Source organism: Monodelphis domestica, chromosome 7, assembly GCF_027887165.1.
Source record: "Monodelphis domestica isolate mMonDom1 chromosome 7, mMonDom1.pri, whole genome shotgun sequence".
Taxonomy (NCBI): domain Eukaryota; kingdom Metazoa; phylum Chordata; class Mammalia; order Didelphimorphia; family Didelphidae; genus Monodelphis; species Monodelphis domestica.
This window is the reverse complement of record NC_077233.1, coordinates 170,844,441-170,870,736: the sequence shown is the minus strand read 5'-3', so window position 1 is coordinate 170,870,736 and position 26,296 is coordinate 170,844,441. Positions and strand designations below refer to the sequence as shown.

At 40.1% G+C, this 26,296-nt stretch overlaps 1 protein-coding gene and 1 pseudogene across 3 annotated transcripts in view; both read right to left on the bottom strand.

The window, feature by feature from the left end:
- The window catches only part of RUSC2 (RUN and SH3 domain containing 2), a 103,664-nt gene extending 81,493 nt beyond the window's left edge, over positions 1 to 22,171 (bottom strand). For 2 of the 3 annotated variants that reach the window (XM_007498804.2, XM_007498806.2), the window contains exons 1-2: positions 21,815 to 22,171; positions 21,152 to 21,205 (exon numbers count right to left, since the gene is read on the bottom strand). The gene's annotated coding sequence lies outside the window, so the exon portion shown is untranslated. The remainder of the gene's footprint in view (positions 1 to 21,151; positions 21,206 to 21,814) is intronic. The other variant, XM_056806054.1, reaches the window with a different exon arrangement.
- LOC130455553 (septin-7-like) lies at positions 6,274 to 20,607 on the bottom strand (annotated as a pseudogene).
- Positions 22,172 to 26,296: the final 4,125 nt, after the last annotated feature.

The following is a 26,296-nucleotide window of genomic DNA, read 5'->3' as shown; positions in this document are numbered from 1 at the left end:
CATACATACATAAATATATCATAAGTATGTATACACACACACACACACACATATACATACACAAATAAAATCTTCTATTTCACCAGTCTTAGTACTCTTGCTAATGAACACTATAACTCCTTTTGACTTGAGAGAGAAACTTAGTACATCCAGGCCAAAAGATCATCACCTTGGGGCTAATTTGGTAATATGTCTCTTTGAATTTAGCTAAGCTAATATTCAGAGAATAGATATTCTTTAACTGGAAGTTTTTCTTGCTTGGTAGGACTTGATAGTTTTTTAGAACTTCAGGTCAGCACTATAACATATGGATTTAAAGTAGTACTTTACTGAGATAACAACACAAATTATATGTAAGCATTGGACAATGCAGAGCAAGAGAATGATCAGTATAAGATGTTCTTCTTTTAAATCTTTTCATCCCTCCTTTAACCTCTCCTGGCTCCCCATTCCCCTACCCCTTCAGCTGAGAATCTTGCATCTTATTTTACTGGAAAAATTGAGGCCATTAGCTGAAAGCAACCTCTATCTCCTCCTCATCTCACATGACCTAGATCAATGATGGCGAATCTATGGCACAAGTGCCAAAGATGGCTCACAGAGAGCTCTCTGTGGGCACACGGATGCCCTTCCCTTGCACTTGAGCCACTCCCTTCCCCCTCTCTCTACTTGCTTAAGACATTCCTCATTTTACCCACCCCTCTATCCAGCAGCCTACTAGGAGCACTTTCTCTCCTGCATGATAAGGGGCAGGGCAGGGCAGGGCATGCCCGGTATGTGGGGGGAGGGGCAAATTAAGTAGTAGGGGGGGGGCATGATACTTGGTCTGGGGTGTGAGGTGGGGGCAGGGCCTGATACTCTGTCTCTAAAAGGTTTGCCATCACTGAACTAGATGCTTTCTTCTACTGTCTCCTCATCCTTACTCATATCACATGAGGTGGCCCTTTTTGTCAAGGTAAACCCCACTTCATGCACAATTAATTCTATTCAATTTTGTCTTCTCCAGCAGATTGCCTTTTCTATCATCTACATTCTATCATTAATCTTCAATATCTTCTTGTCTACTGGCTGTTTCCTATAAACTATACTGCCTATAAACATACCCATCTGACCCTATACTCGAAAAAATTCTCATTTGATCTATCTTTCTTTGCTAGGTATCTTTCATATCTGTTTATTGATTAAATTCTTTGAAAGGCCATTTAAATGGGACTCTACTTCCTTTTCATTCTCTTAATTCACTACAATATGGCTTTCTGATTTTATCCATCATCTGAAACCCTTTTGTTTTGAGTCTATAAAATGGTAATAAGGGGCAGAGTCAATGACTCTTTAAAGAGATTCTCTGGGAGCTGAGTACATATCTGATCCCTTAACATCAGAACTAAAAATTGACAAGCAGTTACATTGACAATGTAACAAGCAATAGAAAAAGCCTAAGAATTAAAAGCCTCCCAACAGTGCTAATCAATTCCTTGAGGCAGATGCTTTCATCCATGTGGCCCAAGAGAGAGTTCCTGGCCCTAGTTGGGGAGAAGCAGTGTAATAACTACATCTCAGCCCAAGAGATGGAAGACTGGAATGGGGAATTAGAGGGACAGTGATGGAGTTTGGAATGCTAACTTCCTAGAGAGAAAAGGGGGGATTTTCTGGACAGTATAAAATTGTTGGATCATACCATCAGGAAGAGAAGGGGAACTTTTGGATAATCCTAGCTTTTCAGGAACAGGATACCATGGTTAGGAGTGAAGTAAAAGGGTAGTAAAGACTAAATCTTGATATGAGAAAACAAAAGATCTGGACCTTATTCTGTTATAACCATTAATTATGAAGACAGTTGCAAATCCAATGGAAAGGCATTTCCCTCTGTAACATTCCCAAATTAATTTTTTTCTGGGAGGAATCCAAGCCATTAGGGTTGTACCATAAAGTTGGAAGTCTGTATGTTTCTATAAAATGAAAGTAGACTCATCAAATGTCTGAGAAAGTGAGAGTTATTGGCTCAGTAGCAACCTTAAATACATTTTTCAGAATGGAATTTCAACTTGAGAGTTGTATTCTGAGCCTAGAAAATTCCCACTTTGGGGGAAGTAGGATTCATTGAAAGTGTAGGGAGAACTGTATCACTGAATTATGTACTATTCCAAGTCCTTTAAGTGTTTTCTGCATTTTCTGTTAGATGAAATGTATATAGTCTATCCTATAAGTGATCTGTATTATGACCATGACTGCTTATGGATCCTTTTATCTACCACTGTGGAAACTAAGGATAGTGAACATTATCCTAGAGGAATAGTATTTTCCTAGAGGAAACTCTTACATGAAGAAAAAGAGATAAGATTATTTGGAGTTGTTCTCGAGATTGGACCCATTTTGTAGAAGCTCAGACAAAACCTAGGGTGCTAGATCACAGGTTGACCTCTCTCTAGTAGTAACCAAATTTTGAGGTAAGGAGGGCATGGACTAGATAGTAGCAATGAGAACAGAGAGGAAGGAAAAAATTAAAAAGTCATAGCAAAACTACTAATGAACTGATACAATGAGAATGTCCCCTATATTTCCACTCAATCTGGAAAGCCACAGACATAGCTATAGGTATTGAAGAAATAACACTTGCTATTTATTTGATTGCTACTCTCTTCATCTTGAATGCTCAAGCCTTACCTAAGAGCTTTTAACATTCCATAAGAATTCATTGCTTGACCAGACCTCCTACAATTATAAAGTGGAGTTTAGGATTCAAAAGTTCTGTGTAATCACCATACAAGAAGGAAGCACCTTTATCATTATGATATTCTCTTTTGAATCTTTAGAGCAGTGATGGTGAAACTTTTAGAGTCCATGTGCCATGACCCCGCTCCCCCTCCCCCCAGTGTGCTGTGCTCTCTCTCTCTCTCCTTCCCACTTCATTTGGGGCAGGGGTTGGACTCTAAGCTGGGGGGGGGGGGAGGGACCACCTCTTTCTGCCATGGGAACCTGCTGCTACAACCAGTCATGTTGGGGGCTGAGGGGATTGCTGCCAGGCTTCACTGAGCCAGAGAAAACTAGTATGGGGGCAGGAGGTTGGGGGGGGGGGGCGGGGAGAGGCAGTGCATGTCTCTGTTAAGTCAGATTCAAATGCAGCTCCATGTGGCCTCTACTCAACTCAGTTGCAGAAATGCAACCTTAGTGCCTATTAGTCTATTTATATTTGCTTAACAATGAAGTACCTATGCCACATTCTCTGTGCTGGGAGTGGGGCTGCAACTCATAGTAGGAATGGGAGCAGGGCGAAGAGGCAGTGCACTTAGCTTTTTTTTGGGGGGGGGTTGGTTGGTCACTGTGGAAGAGGCATGAAGAGAGAACTTCATGCTTGCAAAACAAAGCTGGGGGCCTGATCTGCCAATCAAGGTGAAGATTCCAAATGGAATGTTCCCAGGAAAAGGCGGTTGGAGCTGGCCAGAGGAGATGAACTGAAAAACTTCTCTGGGTTTTTCTGATCAAGGGAGTGACCTGGGTGGCTTTGACAGAGTGGTGGAGAAGAAGCAGGGATTTCTAGCTTTGAACTATTTTATTTCTCTTGGTTTTGGAGAGAAGACTTCCTTGGCTTCTGGGTGAAGGGGGTAAGAAGCTAAGAACTGATCCCTGTTAGCTTCTGTCCCAGGCTGAAGGACCCTTGGGGGAGCTTTTGGAATTAATCTGAGAAGAAATAAACTTTTGTTGATGATTTTGTATAATTGGAAGAAGATTTAACAGTTGTACTCCATCTCTCTGACTGTCTCTGAGTCACAGTTGTGACAGGACTGACATTTTCCATAATCCTCCTAATTCTCCTTATAGATTAGGGACAAACCTCATACCTCTCACCTCAATCCCCATCCTGTTGTTCCCAATAAAACCCCTTAAAAAGGAAAAGAAAGGAGTTTTTCCTCATAAATCTCTAGTCCACTCAGGGGGGAGGGGCGAAGCAAAAAGGCTTCAAGAAGAGGGTGGTGAAGGGAGGGGTCGAAGGGAGGAGAAGGGTAGGAAATATCTTGATCTATTAGCCATCAGTAGTGATTAATAGGCAAGCCCAGAGTAACTCCTCTAGCAACATCTCTCTATCTCTCACCTATCTCCATTATAACTAGACACTCATAGGTATCCCCTAGCAGCTCTCTAGTCTGCCAGAGTATCCATTTACCACAACCAGAAATAGTTCCACATCATCCACCCAGACTTTTGGCTGGTGGGGAAGAAACAAAAGTGAAGATCTTTTAGGGGGTGGGGTCTGGCCTGGTGGTGGGAGAGGAGAAACTCCCCTCCTACTCCCACACCCCTGCAACCATTAGTCCCAGACAGGGGATAGGAGAAAAGGAGGGGAGTGGCCTGAGCAGAGGGAGTTAAGTACTGAAGGGCAGAGAGTAAAGGTGAGGAGGGGGGAAAGGGAGCAGCTCTGCTGGAATCCCTCTGCCTTTCTAGTAACTAACTCTGCCAGGGATGGTGCACATGCCCACAGAGAGGTCTCTGTGTGCCAGCTTTGGCACAAGTGCCATAAGTTCACCACCACGGCCCTAGGGCAATCCTTTTTTAATATATTCTCTTTTGAATCCCTTTAGGCTATATAGGATACAAAGAGATACTTTTTTTTAAAACCCTTACCTTTTGTCTTAGACAATCAATACTGTGCATTGGTTCCAAGGCAGAAGAGTGGTAAGGGCTAGGCAATGGGGGTTAAGTGACTTACCAGGGTCACACAGTTAGGAAGTGTCTGAGGCCAGATTTGAACCCAAGATGTCCTGTCTCTGGGCCTGGCTCTCAATCCACTGAGCCACCCAGCTGCCCTCTAGTCTCTCTTTTTCAAATCTCATGACTTAACAGTATTGTGTTCCTGGGCAAGGTTTGAGGCATGTGGAGCATAGCTAGCAATTGGCTTCTGTACTGTACATGTGAGGGAATACCTATAGGTTCAGCTCTCCCTCAAATTCATTTTCTTTTTGAGTCCTGGAACTCTCAATGGGCCAAAGCCAAAGTGAACACAATTATACTAGAATGAGAACAGAATATTTTACCAGTAACAGGCCCCACTCTGCCCCACTACCCCCACCTCCCATTACTTGTCTCCTTTACTTTTTGCAGACTTTCCCCTATCTCTATCCTTTTCCGAGTCTCAGCCCTTTCAAGGGATTTTTCTTGTGACTGATGAATAGGCAGGGAAGAATGCAGAATGTGTACCAAAAAGTCCAGTCCTTGCTGGGGAACAGTTTGTTTTTCCCTAAAAAGGGCAGCCTACAGAGTTACTTAAGAGCTTTTTTTTCTGTGATTAGAAGCTGCTCTGACTATAGTTCCAGAAACACTGTTTAGGCACAAAGCCAGACCTTCAGGAAACATTTTGGATTGTTTGATTTCAACAACTGGTGATAGTGTAACTCTCAGATTGGCTTTTATAAACTGTAGTCTAATCTAGGAGAAGTGTAGAGAAAACTACAGCCTATGCTCCCATTTCCAGCTGAAGCCATTTTAGGGTCATCTGAGGGCAGCAGAGAGCTTAGTCCATTTATAGTCAAAGCTTCGGTACAAAGACAAGTCACTCTGCCAACAAAACACTCTAGTTAGCAAAGCCAGTCCATGAGGCCCCATCCACAAAGATCAATGCACACAGACACTCTCAGCTTCCTCCTAGGAGTTTCTGGGCCTCAGCCCAATCTGGCTTCCTTTTCTGACTGTTAGAAGCATAGTCTGGACAACAGTTACCACAACTGGAGATAACATCCTACAGACAGACAATTCCATTGGTGACTTAAGTCACTCCTAACCTTATTTTACTTTATAACTTTGAATGTTATTATATAGTTTTGTGCACAAGTTTATAATTCTGAGTGCTTTTTGTAATAGTCACTAAATAAATTCAAATAAAAAATTTGAAAATAGTTGATTCTAAGGATAAAAACAGGTGACTAGACTCCCAAACTTCCAAAAGAGAACACTTAACAAGCTTTTCTCCAAAGCTTATTTGGAATTAACCAATACAACAATGAAAAAGAAGCTACCAAGCTGGGTTACTCAAGCAAACCAGTTTGATGAGTAACCTTCTTTATCTCTGTGAGTGAAGGCTCTGGGTCAAGCTAATTAATTACAAGAGTAACTAGGGTGGGAATAAATAGCCAAGGAAAGAAAGCTCAGTCTTTAGGGGCATACACAATATATTATGCTTGATATTGATCCATATGAAGGACTGGGGAATCTATTTTTGGAAATTTGTGTTGAATATAACCTGTCCCTTTCTCTACACCTCTGTGATTCCTATAGAATTCCTTTTTTTTTTTACATCACAACATTGTTTATTATGTGACTTTTTACAATACAAACAAAAATACAGAAATGCAATATATGAATACAGCTAAATGCAGAATGGTGACTTTTTTCTCTTCAAGAGGCCAAGATTCCCATTTCTAGTAAAATATAAAGAAGAGACTGCACACAGGTAGAACTACAAGTTGGTAGTTAACTCCACATTTTTGTCTAGAAATGACCTATGAATCCATTTTTCCTGCTACTTACCATAAAGTATAAAAAGGGAGTTAAAGTAAAATCTTACTCACTGGTTCCTACCATATGAAAGACGCTATATTCTATTTTAACAGGGCCAATATACGGAAAATATCTAAATTTAAACATTATTACAAAAATGGAGCAGTAATTAGTCTTCTGGCTAAAGAAGTCACTAAATGAGAAGAGCATATATTTAAAGAATCCAAAACAAGAAAGGGCTGTTAGAAGTGTCAAAAAGAGGGTCAGCTGGGTTAGACTAGGTCACTTTCTCATCTGTGGATGCTGCACTGAATTCAGGGGGATCCTTGGGGCTGTAAAAAATAGACTTGAATACAGGACTACAATCCCCACAATTCCTTGCTCCACTTCTCCAGAATGCTTTGTAATCTCACCTGGGCTGAGATCGAGAAGGTATTTAACCTGGTGGCAAAGGTTTTTGGGTCTCTTTTGGACTTCCGTTTTGGAGCAGACATGTCTCTTCTGTGATGTGAGGTTATCTTGTCTAGGCTTCTGGCCTAGGCACGTGTTTTTTCTTATTCTGTATTTTCTTTAATCTTGAACCTTTAATAAACCTCTAAAAAATATAATACTCCTTGCAGAGAGAAACTAATTTCTACCTGCCTCAGTCTCCCCTAAATTTTAACTGTTACAGGGCAGAATTCTAATAGAGAGAAGCAGAGTTTGTATCAGAGTATGGTGATTTATCCTCCATGCAAACCTTCCAGAGTCCTTTTATTCTGGAATATCCTGTAAACAATCAAACCACCAGAACAAGATTGTAAAACAGTAAAATGTTCTCTTGCACTAAAGTGAAGACAAAGGAAATTGGAAAGGTACTCAGAGATGGTTCCTCCTAAGTACATGACACTGATAGGCAATTCAAGGCATCGGAATCTCCATCAACAACAACCAAAAAAAAAGTCATGCTGTTAAATCCATCATTATGGATACAAATGGTGCAAAATTGATCAAATGGACTCTGATGTCCAGGCTGGCATATTGGCAACTAATACATAACTGATGGTCAAGAATGGATTTAAAAGTTCTACCCTTTCTTCTTGTTCTTTTCCAAAGTTCTGGAAGTGTTTTGTTGCTCCAAGATCCACTGCTGAACTTCCCAGTTGGCTTTGTCATCCTCAAACTGGCGCCGCTTCTCCTCCAGTTCCTTGTGCTGGGCTTCCAGGTTCTTCTTCATCTGCTCATGATGCCACTGCAGCTTGGCTTCCAAGTCCTTGAGCTTCTGAACCTTTTCTTTGACCTTCAGCTCGAACACTTGCTCCATTCTCCATCTCCATCTTCTTATTCTTCGCTACAGGTTCCCTTCTTTCTTCCTCCATTTGGGCCAGAGTGCTCTTGGTCAGCTGCCCTTTGTTCTTGTTGTTATCTACACTATTGTACGTCACAGCTGCCAGCTTCTGGCTCCTATAGTTCTCGTAGTGCACATTGCTCGTCACATTCTTCAGGTCCTGCATGTGGGTTCTTATCAAAATGTTTCTTAGAAATGTGAAATCGCAATGTTCACCATTTTTCAACTTCTGCAACACCTCAAGGATACTGTCTTCCTTGGACCCTTTTGCCATTAACTTCAATGATAGTATTGCTACCAACCACAGCAAGAGGCAAACAGTCCTTTATCTTTTTAGCAAGCTTATTTTCTTCCTCAGCATCTGTTTCTGGAAACTCATATATTTTTATTTTGTGCTCTTGAATTTCTTTCATATCTGCTTCTTAAACTGCTGGCATTCTTCAGGAGTCAGCATGTCTGCTTTGGCAATGAGCGGAATGACATTCACCTTGTCATGCAAGCGTTTCATGAACTCAAATGTCCAGAGGCTTGAGGCCATGACCTGAAAGGGCAATGAAGTATAGACAACATTGCACCCTGCTATCTGGCATCTGCCGTCTGTTCACCCGAGATTCCGCGTTCAGATAATCCTCAAATTTACTGTCAATATAGTCGATAACAGGCTGCCAACAATTACTATTGTCCACTGCATCACTGAACCCAGGCATATCCACTATTGTGAGCAGCAGCTGCACACCACCTTCTTTGATTAAAACTTTTGCTTGTTCCACCAGGTTTCTCATTCAAGTATGGGTTAGACAAGGTGGTCTCAGAGTCCCTTCTGAGTCTGTATTTCTCTGTACGGTCTTTTTAATTCTATGTGAAGGCCCTGGGTACTCTGAAGAATACACGCCTGTTAGGAATAATGAGTTGATTAACGTTGACTTCCCCAATCCAGATTCTCCTACTACCATAAGCGTGAATTCAAACCCTCTCTTCACAGATTTTCAGTATACTTGATTTGGGAGATTCGCAAATCCCACATAGCCTTCAAAGTTCTTCTGTTGAGCCATGGTGCTGTCGCCGCGGCAGCCGCTGCCGCTCCTCTCCCTATAGAATTCTGAAGGGGACAATAACCTTACTCTGGAGACTCAACTAGTCAGAGCAATGTGTGTTGGAAGACTAGCATATACTCTCTATAAGTCTAATTTCTGGCAATATTTGCCACAAAATCAAAGAAAAGTGTTCATATTTGATTTTATAAAGGGCAGTACATTTGCCATACTCTATATCTTATGTTCATGTGGGTTCAACATTAAGTCATTGCAGTCAGTGGCACCACTTGATCAAGAATCACAGCTAAAGACCAAAAGATAGGGAAGACCAACCAAGAAATTTCTTAAATTATACTTTTATGAACATATAAATGTTTAGTGCAAAGTAAAAACATGATAAATGCTTGCAGAAATTTTAGAATTTTAGTCATTTGTTTATTTGAACTAGAATTTTCTATCTTCAATCAACAAATTTCTATCAGTAAATTTTTATTCACTTAGCAGTTCAGTCAATATAGATGACAAAAATTGTAATTAAGGCAATAATTGTAATTGAAATATGGCCTCACTGAAGTTAATAAGTTCAATGGATTCAATATCAGTCTTGTAATGAAGACTCATTTTTATGAAATCAAATGGTATAATGTACATCAAAAAAGTTCAGAAAATAGCAAGACATTATATAAGTGTGGGTTATAATTGTTATTAAAAATAGGATCCTGATTTAGGAATTTGTTTCAAGATAAAATGATACAGGATTTTAGTTGCTGCTGCTGACACATAATATACACCCAAATTACACAAGACCCACCCCCCACCACCACACACACACACACATACACACACAGAGGAAAAGTCTGAAAAAGAATTAGTTTCACAAGACAAAAGTCTTAAAAACACATTGGGGAACTCTATATAACCTATTCCTTTGTCTTAAACTAGACATATGCCATCTGAAGAACTATGAAGCATTTAAGTTCTTCAATATAATATGGTGATCAATCCTATTTTTACCAACTTTAAAGGAAGAAGAGCCTATATCTATGATATCAAAAGATCATCAAATGGCCAAAATTATTTTATCTGTTGATTGGGTTTCGGTCTATTTTTTTCTTCTTCAGTTCCAAAAAATTGTGGTCACTGTTTCTAAGTCATCCTCAGTATTTTCTGTTCCAGGAATATACATATAACTTCAATTCCTTTAATATTGTCTTTCTGAGTTTGATGATCTTTGCCTCTCTCTGAAGAATATATAGTACTGAATTGGTTGAAGGGCTGGCTTTGCCCCAGGAAACAACCCAAAGGATACAAACATGTAGAAGAGTAGAAGGCCAGTTTCCAAGTCCCCTTGTTTCATTATCTTTCTATAAAGTGACTCCAATAAGAGTCAATGAATATCAATGAATATCCTTATGAATATCCACTGTCTCTAAGACCCAGTTGAAATAAATCCTCTGACACAGCATATGCAGTGCAAGGATTTCCTTAATAAGCTCAATCAATTAAATTTGTACTTCCAGGAAATGAAAATACACCTTTCACCCAGTACCCACAAATTCTCTCAAAGTTTAGATCTGGAAGTAGTCCTAGAGATTCTAGTTCAACTCTCTCATTTTACAGATAAGGCAAAATGACTTGCCAAAAATCAAATGGTAAATTAGTGATACCTTGATAGGGCATAAAAATTAGCAAAATGACTGATCAGGGTCCCGTTTACTTTTGTTGTTAACTCATGATTATTTGTTGGAGTATTTAAATTGGATGACAGTATGCTAAAGTTTCAGAAAAATATGAATTCCACATTGTTAAGTTTCCAGATTCTACCAGAAAATTTGCCCTATGTTAGCTTGATTTTCACATTGCTCAGGCAATATATTAATGTAATATTAAGCTAGGATTATAAAATGCTTACTCTTTACAAAGACTTACACATGAAACTTTAATAAATGTGTATCTCCCTATTGTGGGTACCAGTTCATTTTAATTTGTAATACATGTAATCTACTGCTTTTTATCCCACACTTTGGACTCATATGGACCTGGTTCAATCTTAGGATGGCTTCCCAAATCAACAATTCTTTAGCTTGCATTGTCTATTCTGAGAATTCAATCTGTGAAATCTCAGAATGTAGTACATGTTTAAACCTCCAGGGTTCTTCAGATTCAGCACACTCAAGGTACAATATATGTCCATTTACTGGGTAGGGGGAAGCCAGAACTCATATAAAAATCAACCTAATTCTGCCACTTTTATAAGTCCTATTCAGGTTTCACAGGATTTTAAAAGTTCTCTAGACTTAGTACTACCATGAAGTTTGAACTCGCTTTGGAAAGGAAACTCATGCTACTGGAAAAGTCCCCCTATATTTCAGTGAGTCCCACACTGAACAAAAGTACTTAAAATAGGGACACAACAACATAGAGCTGGAAGGAGTTCCAACTCCCCAATCTCCAGTTACCTTAAAAGGGAAATGGAAAATCTTAACAGCCAGAGAAGGGCTAAATCCAATCCTATCTTTTATGGTTAAGGGAGAACTTCAATAGGAATTGGTAAATGGGGGGCAAGTATGAGTTTCCTCGCTCCTCTCAGATTTAAACTACCACTTTGGGAACTGAACTCATTCAGAGGAGAAATAAACTTGGGACTGCTACACAGGCAACACCAGAACATTCTTGAGTACTCTTTTATACCCCATGAAGTCTCATATAAATATTTAGCCTTAAAATATATGAGACATTTAAGTGATACTCTTCTATCAATACCAAGAGGCATACTTCTCATAAAATTCTCCTTTCTGGGAAAACTACTGACTTTAAGGGATAAAATCTTATCATCAAATATCTGTGATAAGGATTTAACATCTAAAATATGTAAGGGAATTACTCACAAATATACAACCAAGAGCTGTTGCCTAACAGATAATTGGTCAAAGGACATGAGCAAGCAGTTCTTAAAATAATGACAAACTATTAACAACCATTGGAAAGAATTCTACCTATTATCAATAAGGGAAATTTTGTCAGTCATTCTGAGGTTTTACTGCCCACGTGTCCAGAAATAAAAGATTGAATCAATCAATGTTAGAGTAGTTGTATAAAGGAAACTATCCTAATCCACTATTAATGGGGTGGTGAATTGGTCTAACAATTCTGGAAAGTAATTTGTACATGGCAATGAAAGAATGCATTTTGATTGGCCATACATGTTTGTAACAGGAGTTTTGTTTTTCTTGCTTTCCCAACTGGATATCCTTTTTTTTAAACCCTTACCTTCTGTCTTAGAATCAATACTGTGTATTGATGCAATCTGTGTATTGATGCAATCATCATTGCATAAGATGAATGGTTAAATCCTAGGTAATCCTTAAAAGACATAGCCAACTTAAAAGTCAATTGAACCAGTTGGACAGTTGAAGATAGTTAAGGGAACAGTAAGCAGTCTGACGAATATAGCTAAGAGTGGAGACAGCAGCTGAGATTATAGTTCTTCACGTTGTTATAAAGGGGATGGACCCTTATTGATTACTGGTATTAGTACCAACAGCATCACTTGTGTGAATAGGCTCTTAAGGTTGACTGTTGAGGAAAATGGCTGCTCAAGTAACTGAAGGAAAATTTCTGCTCAGGCCAGTTATATAAAACTATTTATTATAACTATAAATAATTGTATAAAGGGTAAAGTAAAAGAAGAATGAGTATTGATAATGGATTCCCTATTAACTAATCAATTCTATCTAAGTTTCCCACAAACCAACTTTCCCTCACAGGAATGCTTCTTCATCACTAATAGTGATACTGCTTACTCTATCCTAATCTATCTAAATTATTAATCCTAAATCACTAAACCTATTTCCAAAATTATAAACTTAACAATTATATAGATCTGCCAAACTTCTTTCCCTTCAGCCATCAACTCTGTTGTCTGAGTCACCAGCTGGTTCTCCTAGCAGCTGCCCTCTGGCGGCCCCCAGAGGAGTTCCAAAGAGGTACTCAATAACTCTCCTCTCTGCTCCAAACAGCTTTCTAACTCATCAGATTCAAGAAGTTGCAAATCTTTCAGGAGTCTTCAAGGCTAATCAGCAGGAAAGCCAGGAACAACCAATCTCAAAGTCTCTGTCCCAGAAGTAGGTGACAGTTTCTCAACTGATGCTCTTAAGATACACTCCAAAATTCTCTTTCTCTGATCATCAAGGTTCCATGGCAAAAGTACCCCAGGAAATCTCAAATCCCACCTATCACCTTACATCTGACTACACTCCATTCTTAACTAAGCTAATTACTCCTACATTACAATTATCATTTCAACCTCTTGGGGGCAAAAAGAGAGGATTTTCTCTTCTCTTCCTTGCCCCGTCCCCAATAGTAGAGTTTCTTGCCCAAAAGGAGACATTCCAGCAGCTGGAGAATTACTTCTAAAGAATTCAAGATACCACTTATACTCTAGGGGAGACATTGATAAGATTGACACTTGAAGTCAAAAGCTACTTCAAATTCAAGAGAGCTAGTTAGATATTTTTACACTTAAGAAGAGAGCTAGATTTTAGAAATAAGAATTAGGAGCTTCATGAGAACTCCAAAAGTATAGAAAGAGCATAGTTGAATGTTGTCTTGGTCTTGTGTTCTCTAAAAGTGTACTTTAACTTGGTGCACGTTCTTCCTACCAATTCTGTATCTGTGCGAGTATGTGCCCCAAGTTTATGAGAAAAATGTCTTCTAGTTATTGTTTTAATTTGTGCCATTAAACAAATGTCTTTGCTAAAAGCTAATTTTGACTTCTGGTCCAAGTTGTTAAGAGGAAACATACTGGCTGGAGATTCATGAGCTATAGTAATAGGAATCTAGACCCACAGAATACCCCAGAATTATTGGATATCTACTATCTTGTAATAATCCAATCAGTGAGTATAAGTGTAAGTTAAGGTCACAAGAGATACTCATAAAAATTATTTAAAATAAATTCAACCTGTTTTGTCTTCAGTGAAATAAAGGGGAAAGATAAGGATGTCTACACTTGTCAGGGGAATCCTAGAAGTCCACCAACGACTACTAGGTAGATGATAGTTTAATTAATAAGATAGATTAAGGGGTCACCATACATGCTGTTTTGGGGGGGGTGGTATGCAAATCCATTAAGTAATAAAAAAAGCCACTAAGGTAGGACTGGGTTTCATCTTTGTCACTGAGTGTAGAATCGTTCCTGCTTATGATTGTTTCACATACAAAAAAATCTTCTCTGGGATGGATTGATTCCCATAGCATTATATACTGATATAGCCTTCAATGATGGTGAAGACAGGGTTAACCACTGGTGCTACCATGTAACGGGTAAGCAATGAGGGTAAGTACATGTTCCTGGTGATGTGGTAGAACCAGTTGTAAAGTCAGAAGAAAATGAAATAAATGGCTCTGGATCCAATGTTCTTCCTTCTTCAATTCAATAAACATTTTGAAAACAGTGCACGTAAGGCATGTGTTAGCCAATGAGGATTAAAAGTTAAAAAATGGAATAAGAGTTTACAATCTAGTTGGAAAATGAGAGTTACTATGTAAATAATGATAACCTGAGAATGTAGAAGTGTAAAGAATTAAATTTAGAGTTTTGACTAAATATATGAGAATTCTAAAATAAGGCCACCGATTTAAAATATTATAGCTCAAGTAAGGATGACTTTTAATAGCTTTCATTTACAAAGAGGTGGAAAGAGTGAAATTAGAGAAATATAAAAAGGTAGAGAAGATATCTAGCCTATCACACTAAATATTGCTCCAGTGCTCAGCTCAGCCACACAGGGCTGGTGTTCCACCCACATGGCCTCCTCCAAGAGGGGAAGGTCTCTCCAAAACTAATCTCTCTCCAGAAGCCAGGAAAGGAAGGCCATTCACTCACCCAAAAGCCAGTCCAAGAGCCAAGATCCCAAATTGAAGCCGAGGTCCAAGTCCAAAGTCACCTCCAAGAGGCAGGTCACCAGTCAAAGCTCCAAGCCAAAGACCAAAAGCTGAAGAAGTTTAGGACTTTTTATAGTCCTTTTTCCATGTCACTTCCTGTCCCTTCCCCTCTTCACAGGGGCCAATCACAGCTTCCGAATTGCCTAGCACTGCCCAAGGGGGCAGTTTCTATTGGATTCACCTCTCATCCTCTGAAGGTGTCAATTCTTGTCAGAGGATTCACAAGTTTCTAATTGATTGGGTTAAAAGGGTGGAGCTCTCCAAGTAAGTGACTTGTGAATTCTCTTACTTACTTGATGGCTAACAAAGTGCTAAGTAGGGGTTTCTTAGATTGATTAACTCAAAATAGACAAAGAGAATAAAGAATTCCCTTTCACAGAAGTCAGAAAAAATGATGAAGTATTCAGGGAAGAAGAGATCATTTCTATATGGGAATAACATGAAAGACCACTTGAAGGAGGTGGTATCCAAGGTAGGCCTTATTGGAAGGAAAATATTTGGATGCTGGACAAAGTCTATTTGAGATTTAGATTACTGCAGAGTTTTTGAAGAACTTCTAAAGAACTAAAGACAGTGTTTACTTACTAAACTGCAGTTATAGTAATGCAAGATGGTAACATCAATTTTGCTGTTAAACTGACACTGTTATTTATAATATATGCCTACTGCTTTCAAGCCATAATTCCAGAATTGCCTCAACATTTAGTACTTTTGTACCTTTACATTGAGCCAGGTCTAAAACAAAGGCATTAAATCCATAGCATTGTATCACTCTTAGCCGACCGAATATGCTCAAACTCTTCCTTTTTATAGATTGTTAAGTCAAGGAATAACAAAAATAGTTAGCATTTATATCACACCTACTATGTGCCAGGCACTGTGCTACATACATGCTTTACAAATATCTCATTTGATCCTCTCAACAACCCTATGAAGTTGGTGCTATTATAATCATCCTCATTTTATAAATGAGGAATCCAATGTTCTTTACACTTATTATTATGAGTCAGAGAGTACATGAAACCTAAAATTGAAGAGCTATGTTTGTATCATCACTACCAACAAATTGTTACACATGGATTTCACTGCAGTACATATGGGTTTGGAATACTATTAATAACTTACCTAGATTTTAGCAAAGCATATTTAATGAAATCGCTCATGTTATTCTTCTGAAGAGAGACATTGACTAAAACTTGACAATTTGGTCTGACTTGAAATTGAAAAATTCCAAATTGAATAGCTGCCTCAAAAAGTAGTCATTAATGGACTATAGTAAGTTGGTAGGAGTGCTCTACCAATTTGCTCTGAGCCCTATTCTGTTTAACATTATTTTCACAATGGTTTAGATAAAGGAATTGGGATGAATAATTATCAGATTTGCAGATGATGAAATTCTAGAAAGGGTAGTTAACATCCACTGGGATGACAGTCAGGCTTCAAAACAATAAGCTGAATCTATACTTTTCTTTATTAAAGTTAATTTAATCCTAAATGTGGACTTAAAAAATCAACTTCACAAGTATAATTTGGGAAAAGTATGGCTTGAAGGCAATTAATCTGAAAAAGATTGGGCATTATTATAGTGTTCTGCAAGCTGCATATGAATATATATGAATAGTGTGATATAACAGCTGGAAAAACTAATGCAATCTTAGGTTACAGGAACAGTACCCCAAAATAGAGTTCAGATGATCATTGTACTCTGCCCTGCCCAAACCATATTTAGAGTAAGTTTTGGGAGACCTGCTTTAGCAAGGATATTAATGAGCTAGACAATATCTAGAAAGGGGCAACCAAGATCGTGAAGGGCCTCAAGATCATACCATGTGAATATTGGTTTAAGGAAATGGGGATATATTTAACATAGAGAAATTTTAAGGTAACATGATAGCTGTCTTTAAGTACTTAAAAGGCTGCAATATAGTTGTCATATCTTTATAAGCCTTTTTCTACTTGGCTCCAGAGGACAGAAGTGGGAGGTATTTATAGAAGTAGCAAAAGAGCAAATTTGGGTTTGATGTAAGGAAAACTGTTCCAATTATTAGAGCTATTCAAAAGTAGAATGGGCAGCTTTGGGAAATGGTAAGTCTTCCTCGAGCATTTATATTAAACAGAAGTGTGACAGACACTGAAGATATAAAGAAAAAAAAAGTCTCTGCCTCCAAGCAGTGCCTAGAGTCTATTAATAGTGAGAAAATGGTATTAACTACATGAATCCAAATATATATAAAGTACATTCAAACTAATTTCTGGGAAGGCTAGGCCATATATGGATGCCATGAAGTGGCACTGAGGAATGAGTGCATTCCAGAAATAGGGGACCAGTTGTGCAAAGGCATGAAGATGAAAGATGCAATGTCATGTGGATACATCAACCAGCTTGGCTGGAATACAGTGCATATAAAAGAAAGTAATGTATAATAAGACTGGAAAGGTAGGCTAGAGTCAGAATGTGAAGGGCTTTAAAATACCAAATAGAGGAAGGGTTTGTATACTAGTGTTTCTTGAGCCTGTGTTAACAGCCATTTTTGTGCTATAAGAATACCAATGGGGGTATGGGGGAGAAGCTAGGTACTCAGTGGATTGAGAGCCAGGCCCAGAGATGGGAGGTCCTGGGTTCAAATCTGGCCTCAGACACTTCCTAGCTGTGACCCTGGGTAAGTCACTTTTCCCCTGTTGCCTAGCCCTTTACCACTCTTCTGCCTTAGAACCAATACACAGTATTGATTCTAAGAGAGAAGGTACAGGTTTAAAAAAAAATACCAACCTGACTACTTGTATGGAGGATAGACTAATGTAGGGAGAGAAGGGAAGTAGGGAGATCAAATAGAAAGTTACTGCAATAGCCCAAGTGAAGAGTTTTAAGGGCCTATAGTTGTGGCCATAAGACCAAAAGACAGAGGTCTCCAAACTGCAGCCCCCTGAGGCCATTGATCCGGTCCCCACCGCACTTCCAGAAGGGGCACCTCTTTCATTGGTGGTCAGTGAGAAGAGCACTGTATGTGGCCGTGAGGCAAAGCGCAGTGTCAATCACATACAGCACTACTTCTAGTGACATAATCCTTTGCCTGGAGCCTTGTTCTTAGGGTAACTGAAGGAGAACAAGGAGCCTTGCAAAGGATTATGTGGCTGCACAATGGAAGACATCAGCATGGTGAGGGGTGTTCTGGGGGAGGGGATTCCGCACTGTGTATACTGCTGCCCGGTACAGTGGTGGCAGTGATGGGGCTGTGCAAGGTGTGACAGGCCCATCACAGCCAGCACTGCAGCCTCTGCTATCCCAGACAGTGGTTTACAGATTTGTTCATAGTTTTTTAATAGTCTGGCCCTTCAACGGTCTGAGGGACAGTGAACTGCCCCCCATGTAAAAAGTTTGGGGACCCCTGCCCTAAGAGATGAGACAGAGGCTTTCTTAAAATAATAAGTGCTATCTATATAAAACCAAGAGCAAACATTTTGTGTAATGCTGATAAACTTAAAGCCTTCCTAATAAGACCAGGGGTAAAACAAGGTCCATTATCACTATTATTCAATAGTATTGTACTAGAAATGCTAGATTTAGCAATAAGACAAGAAAAGAAATTGTAGATATAAAAATAGGCAACCAGGAAATAAAACTATAATTTTCTGCAGATGATATGAGAACCCTAGAGTAACAACTAAAAAACTAATTGAAACAATGGACAATTTTAGCAAAGTCACAGAATATAAAAAACCCACACAAATCATCAGCATTTCTAAATAATACCAACAAAACTCAGCAGGAATAGATAGGAAGAGAAATTCCATTTAAAAATAACTGTAGATAATATAAAATACCTGGGAGTCTACTTGTCAAGACAAACTCAGCGGTTATATTAACATAATATCAAAACACTCTTTACACAAATAAAGTCAGATCCAAACAACTGGAGAAAGATTAATTACTCATGGAGGCTGAATCATATAATAAAAAATAGTAATTCTACCTAAGTTAATTTGCTTATTTTATTCAGTGCTATATCAATCAAACTACCATAGTAGTATTTTATAAAGTTAGAAAAATAATAAAATTCAGCTGGCAGAACAAAAGGTCAAGAATAGGAAGGGAATCAATGAAAAAAGTGAAAAGCAGCTTAGCAGTACCAAATTTCAAACCATATTACAAATCAAAGCAATCTGGTACTGGCTAAGAAATGAGTGGTAGATTAGTGGCATTTATTAAGTACACAATACACAGTAATAGATGACCATAGAAAACTAGTGTTTGATAAGTCAAGATTCAAACTTTTGGAGTGAGAACTCATCATTTGACAAAAATTGCTGGGAAAACCAGAAAGCAATATGGAAGAAACTAGGCATAGACCTACATATAGCATATATGTGTTATCATGAGTAAATTAGGGGAGCACAGAAAAAAATTTCTGTCAGATCTATGGATAAGGGAAGAATTTATATCCAAATAAGAGAAAAAAAAGGATCATGGGAAATGAATGATAATTTTGATTACATGAAAATATAGTCTTTGCACAAACAAAACTAATGCAGCCAAAAATTAGAGGAAAAACAGGAAAATGGAAAAATTTAAAGCAAATTCTTTGGTAAAAGTCTCACTTTTCAACTATATAGGCAACTGAGCTAAATTTATAAAAAGAAGAGCCATTCTCCAAATTGAAATGGCCAAAGGATATGAACAGGCAGTTTTCACAAGAAATCAAAGTTATTAATAATCACATGAAAAATGTTCTAAATCATTATTTTTAAGATATACCAATTTAGCCTTCGTCAAGCTATCACCTCACATCTATCAGACTGGCTAAGGTAAAGGAAAAATGACAAATATTGGAGGGCATGTGGAAAAATTGGGACTCAAATAAATACACTGCTGCTGGAGTTGTGACCTAGTCTGGAGAACAATTTGGAACTATATCCAACAGGCTAAAAAATTGTGTATACCCTTTAACCCAGCAATACTAACTATTACTAGGTCTATATTCCAAAGAAATCAAAAAAGGGAAAAGGATCTATTTGTACAAAAATATTTATAGCAGCTTTTTTTTTTTTGTAGTGGCAAAGAATTGGAAGTTAAGGGGATGCTCATCAATTGGGGAATTGCTGAACCAGTTGTGGTATACTTCAATGTAATACTACTGTGCTATAAGAAATGATAAGCAGAATAGCTTTGGAAAAATCCAAGTCGACTTATATGAACTCATACATAAGAGGGCAGAACTAGAAGACACTTCATAAAATGGAGAAATACTATAAAAATGATCAACTGTGAGACATGAATACTGCTGAGGCTGTAGTCTGTTTTTTAAGGGCTCCTGAAGCATCTAATAAGAAAGGACCCTATGATGTATCCATCTCTGTAAAGGAACCTTCAGAAAAAGGTTGTTATTGGCATAAAAATATGATTTATATTTAGTGGTAGGATTTAGGTATAACCACAAATGGCAGACTGTCTTTTTTTTTCCCCCTTGTGTAGAGTCCTGGCCCTTACCAGCTTGCTTTGGTTAGCTTCTAGGAGTTTGCTTCAAAGTTCTGCAGTCTTTTGAATCTCCTCAAGGATCAAAGAAAGTCTCCTTAGCCTACAAAAGGCCTAGGTAGGCACATCATAACCCCATAACAAGTAAAACTGTTTTCTGGCTCTTGGCTCTAAAGGAAGGAGGCTAGGTATGTTACTCTGAAGGTGAAAGGTGGAAGAAGTATTCAAACCCCCTTTTCAAGATAAAAGGTAAGTGAATGAAGTGTGGTCAGGGGAAGGAGAATAAACTTTTCCACAATGGCTGGGGGGGGGAGAGGGAGGGAGAGGGACAGAGGGAGAGGGACGGAGGGAGAGGGAGGGAGGGAGGGAGGGAGGGAGGGAGAGAGAGAGAGAGAGAGAGAGAGAGAGAGAGAGAGAGAGAGAGAGAGAGAGAGAGAGAGAGAGAGAGAGAGAGAGAGAGAGAGAGAGAGAGAGAGAGAGAGAGAGAGAGAGAGAGAGAGAGAGAGAGAGAGAGAGAGAGAGAGAGAGAGAGAGAGAGAGAGAGAGAGAGAGAGAGAGAGAATTATCTCCTTGGACTCCCTAAAGGGTCCAAGAGTTTACTTGGTACCTCTGTCCAGATACCCAGTCCACCTAGAAAACAAGATGCCAAGGAAGAGGGATGCTGAACTTTAAGTCAGGAAATCTGGACTCAAGTCCTTGGGTGACCCAGCGCAAGTTACTTTGCCTTTCTAGGTCTCAGCTTCCTTATCTGTAAAATAGGTATAATGATACTTGAACTATTTACTTCTCAGGGCTTTTTTAAAAAAAAAAAAGGTTCCTTGCAAACCATCAAACTGCATTAAGTAAGTTGTAATTATTATATGGGCAGGAGAGAAGAGGGCTTACCTCAAGATGGACCTGCAGGAAGGTGCCTGGTTGGCTCAGTTTAACAGCAGCTCACTAGAAAGATAAAGTTGTACTGCTTGTGAAAAGTATTTATGATCTCCTCGGGGTAGGGGAACATAAGAGAAGTACAGGTAAGGAGGCTTCTCCGAAAAACTAACGCAAGGCTTCTGGTTCTGTCTGGAGGGAAGGGGAGGAGGAACCCGAGTCTGCTTTCTTCTCGGAGAAGTCTTGGGGGACCTCTCCGTCTTGAGGGGTTAGGGAGGTTTCTTTCAATCTCTTGTAGGGGATGGAGATCATGAGGGGGGCTAGAAATGTCTTTTTCCCTTATAAGTTAGGGGCACCTTTCTTTTTTCTGAGGGAATAAGGGGAGCAGCTCTCCTAGGAAACAGGGAGTACCTCTCTGAGGGGATAGGGAGTCTCTCTGGGTGGGGCAAGGAATTCCTAGTTCTCTCTGGGGGCAGGGAACCCTTCTTTCTCTCGGAGGGGTAAGGGTGCTTTCCTCCTTTTGAGGGGGGGTCAAGGGACCCCTCTTCCTCGGGGGTGGTGGTGGAGGGATGCCTCTCTCCCTTTCTTTCTGGGTCGTGGGGGTGGGGGGAGGCCTCCCTTTCTCATTCCCCAGAGAGGAAGGGATCTCATCGGGAGGGCACGACAAGGGGATCCTACCTCGATCCCAGCCTTAGCTTCAAGTCTTGCACAGCGGCCCAGTCACGCGCCTCCAGGGGCTTGCGTTTCTGCCCTGAGGCTGCACCCTCCCCTCCCTTCAGCCTAGTGGTTCGGCCGGTAACCCCTCCAGCCAAAGTACAGATGGTATGGTCCAAGGCTTCCCTAACCCCTTCTTTTTCTTTCCTGGTAGGTTCGTAGTCTCCCGGAGCGGGACCACAAGACCGTTAAGGCGGCAGAGCTCTAACTCGTTCTCTCAATTTGGTCTCTTTGGGTCAGTCTCCCTCTCCCTGCCTCGTGGTTGGCTAACCCGGTCCTCTCTCCCCTCCCCATTCCCCTTGCGGTTGGTCCAGCCTCTGTGGGTCGGTCACGCGCCCGTGTTGTCCTTGGAGCGTCAAGGGGCGGGACTAAAACTAGCCCTGCTTTCTGCGGAGCTCTCCGAGAGGCGCAGAGCTGATCCCACCCTCTTCCTCGTGCGATCCAGGAGCAAGGCGGGTTTTTGCACGTGGGTAAGAAGAGCTCCAGCCTTCCTGTTCTCTGCACTCTGGACCTCTTGGCTCCGAGACTCCTGAGACTGCTTTTTGTTTTTGTTTTTGCTTTCCCCACGAAGTAAGGATGTACCTAGCTGGCTAGGGGCTTCTAGTTCTTTAGCCTCAACCCTCTTCACCTCCAATGCCCCTTCCAGTACGGAACTTGAATGTTTCTATGAATCTGAGGATGGCAAACTGCCCCCTTCTGCTGGTGGTAGCGCATCAGTCTCATAAGCCAAAGGTCCCTAGTTCGACCCTCGAAAGGGGGATGTACAATGGGAGAATCTTCTAAGGCAAAAGGGGGCATATTGGCCATCCCCACTCAGAACTGACTCAAGGTCTATTGTTAGCCTGAAACCAGTGAAATAGGACTTTTCCCCAGGGAGAAACTGTCCTGTGACAAGGTCAAAACTGCGGGTTTCTACCTCTAAAGTAAATAAACTGGGGATCACCAAATCCCTCCAAGCTGCAAGTTTGGGGACCTCTAGTTTCCACGTTGACAAGTACTAGTTCTGAGGATACAAAGATGAAAAACTTACATAGACCTCCTTAATTGTTTAATAGGGCAGATAGACCTTTTTTTTTTTTTTAAACTGGGCAACCTGTTTCCTCATAAACCCTCTGGAATTATGTTTGGTCTTTGCTATAATCAGTTTTCCTGAGTCTTTGAACGCTGTTTGTTGTTAACTTGGAAATAACACAAAACTATCAAATAGTCAGAAAAACCAAGTCTTTAATCAGGATAGGGATAAGTCCAGTATTTAATTCTTTACTCAGAGTCTGGAGCCACAACTTTTACAGGATATAAACCCTGGACTCTGGGGATATTATCCCTGAGAGTGCCACCGCTAGATGATGACTCCAAGGAACAAAAAAAATTTGGAGAACCTCTATACCATTTGGGGAACCCAGGGGCAGGGAAAGATGATTGACATCACTATATCTACAAAGAAAATGGGAATGTTCAAACTACACTGGCAGGATACAATCAAGCTTGGGATAGGAATCATAGCTAGAGGCTAGAGTGTAAGAGGAGGGACTGCTTACAATGGATACTAAAGGACGTTCCTGCTCTGGTGTGGATCTTCTTGGGAAAGGGTCTTTGATACAATAGGGGAGACTACCTAAAACAAAGAGGGTCTTTAGCATATGTGTAGTCCTACCTAACTAGGATTGTCATTCACCTAAGGGTCTGCCACTGGAGTCTGAAACTGCTATCCTGGGATTCTCTTCAGGGTGGATTCCCATGGGAACAAGTCCAGACTTTGGGGTCTCCAACCTACAAGCTAGTCCTGAAACCCGGGGTTCACAAGATCCCATCAGGCCACAAGTTTGGGGTTCCTAGATTCCATGTTGACATTGTTTATAATGTTATTATATATGTTATTCTCCTGGTTCTGCTATCCTCACTGTGTATCAGTTCATACAAATCTTCCTAGGTTTTTTTGAAACCCATTTCAGCAGCATTTCTTACTGTATAGTAGTATTCCATCACATTTATATACCATAATTTGCTTAGTTGTCCCTCAATTGATAGGCACCTCTTCAGTTTCCAATTATTTGGCCACCTCAAAAAAGAGCTGCTATACTTTTTTTTTTTTAATTTAATGAATCCTTTCCTTCTTTCTCATTGAAACATAGACCTCATAGTGGAACCACTGGATCAAAGGCTTTTTGAGTGACTTTTTGGACACAGTGTCAAATTACTTTTCAGAATGCTTGGACTAATTTGCAGATCTACCAATAGTTTCTTAATGTCCCTGATGCATAGAATGCTCTTTCTCCTCTCATCTTTGTCCTGGCTTTTGTCGCTTCCTTTAAGTCCCAGCTAAAACTCTACTGCCTGAAGCCTTTCCTAATCCCGCTTAATTCTAATGTCTTCCCTCTTGATTTTTTTTCCCAATCTATCCTATATAATTTGTTTGTAAAGTTATTTACATTTTCTCACCTCCATTAGATTATGAGCTCTTTGAAAGCAGGACTGTCTTAACTTTGTTTACCACTCAGTGCCTGGCACATAGTAGGTGATTAAGAAATGTTTATTGTCCAAAGGATTGACTTTTCCCACAGCTCCAACAGTGTTTTCTTTTTTATTGGTTCAACTTTGACAGTCTGATGGGTATAAGGTGGTACCACAGAGCTGTTTTAATCTTCATTTTTCTAGTTATTTAGACCAGTGATGTCAAACCCAAATAGAAAAGGGACCAATAAACTATGCATAAGGATTCTTGTGGGTTTCATTTTGACTTGACCTTTCCATCATTTGGAGAATGACTCTTATTCTTACAAGTTTGAATCAGCCTTCCATATATCTTAGAAATGAAACCATTTTCAAAGAAAATTGCATGCACCCCCCCCTCCTTTTCCTTATTTCTTTTCTAATTTCAGCTGCTTTGGTTTTGTTTTGTAAAAATGGAGGTCTCTGAGGTTAAAATATTCTCTCCACTGATCTTTGATGGTTTATCAGTGGAGTTTCTCAAGGAGTTTCTGGAGAAGAATCTGAATGAGAGTTGAAGTTTCTCGCCTCCCCTGAGGGTGGTTGTTGTCAATTGCTACACTGATATATTGAGGTTCCCTGAGGGAAAGGGGTGGTGGAGAGTTGATGACAGGGGTCCCCTACCTAATAAACCCAAGGACAACCTCAGTTTCTCTGGCACAGAGAAGATTTGGAGACAAACCTCGGTGAGGGATGGTCTTGGTGCCTCTCTTTTGAACTTGATTCAGATATCTCCTGTCAACTAGAAAAAACACAGAACTATTAAATAGTCAAAATCACTCTTTAATCAAGGGAAAAGGGGTTAGCGCTACTACTACGACAACAGAGCTGATTTCCAAGACTGCACCGGAGTCAAGACGCCCTGGTCACCAGCCCCTGGGAGTGCCACCGACTCAGGATGGACTCCGAGGAACAAAAGAACTTGGGGAACCTATATACCACTCTAGGTGACCTGGGGGCTTTAGGATTAGAGGGACAGTTGATTGACCTTACAATGGTGAGAAAGGAAAATGAAGAGTTCCAGACAGGAATAATGGTGAGGGGCTGGGGCCCCACAATGGACACAAAAGGGAAAGACTCAGCGTATGGCTGGGTCACCTTGGTCATGGACCATAGCCTAGGGGGAAGAAACCATTGGGACAAAAGGGATGTTCAATATTGGATGGGACTAGCTGTTCCCACCCAAACTACCAGGAAGTTCACTGTCTGGTGAAGAGGGACCTTCCCTCAGGGGGAAACCTCTCCTGAGACAAGGTCAAAACCTGGGGTTTCTACACTCAAACTAAATAAACTGGGGATCTCTATATTTCCATGTTGACACTCCTCAAGTATAAACCAGGAAGCTGGACAAATCTTACTACAGTTTGTAAAGTTTAATAATGGTACTGTAGGCAAATTGGGAGATGGAAAGTGGGGACTGGTTTCCCTAATGTTTTTCCCAATACAGTCTTTCACCTGGGCAGCTTAATTTCATGGACCCAGGTTTCTGTCCCTCACCCCAACTAAATAACCCCACAATTTTATATATATCCTAAAAAATCTATAAATAGATAGATGCAAGAAGGCTGGAAGGGCAAGAGAGCTGGGCTCTCTCCTCCATGAGTCCACAGCCCTCTTTTGGGGTTTGAGGGATCTTCTCAGTTGAGAGGTTGTTGGTGTTGACTGAGAAAAAACACAGAACTATTAAATAGTCAAAATCACTCTTTAACCAAGGGAAAGGGGTTCAATGCAATAATAGGCCTCAACACAGAGTTGCATGCCACACGACTGCACAGCATCCAAGGATTGAACTCTGGCTGTTCTGGACACTGACCCCTGAGAGTGGCACCACACTAGATGACAACTCCAAGGAACAAAAGAATTTGGGGAACCTATATACCATTTGTGGAATCCAGGTGCAGGGAAAGATGATTAGCATCACTATAGTTACAAAGGAAATGGGAGTGTTCAAACTACACT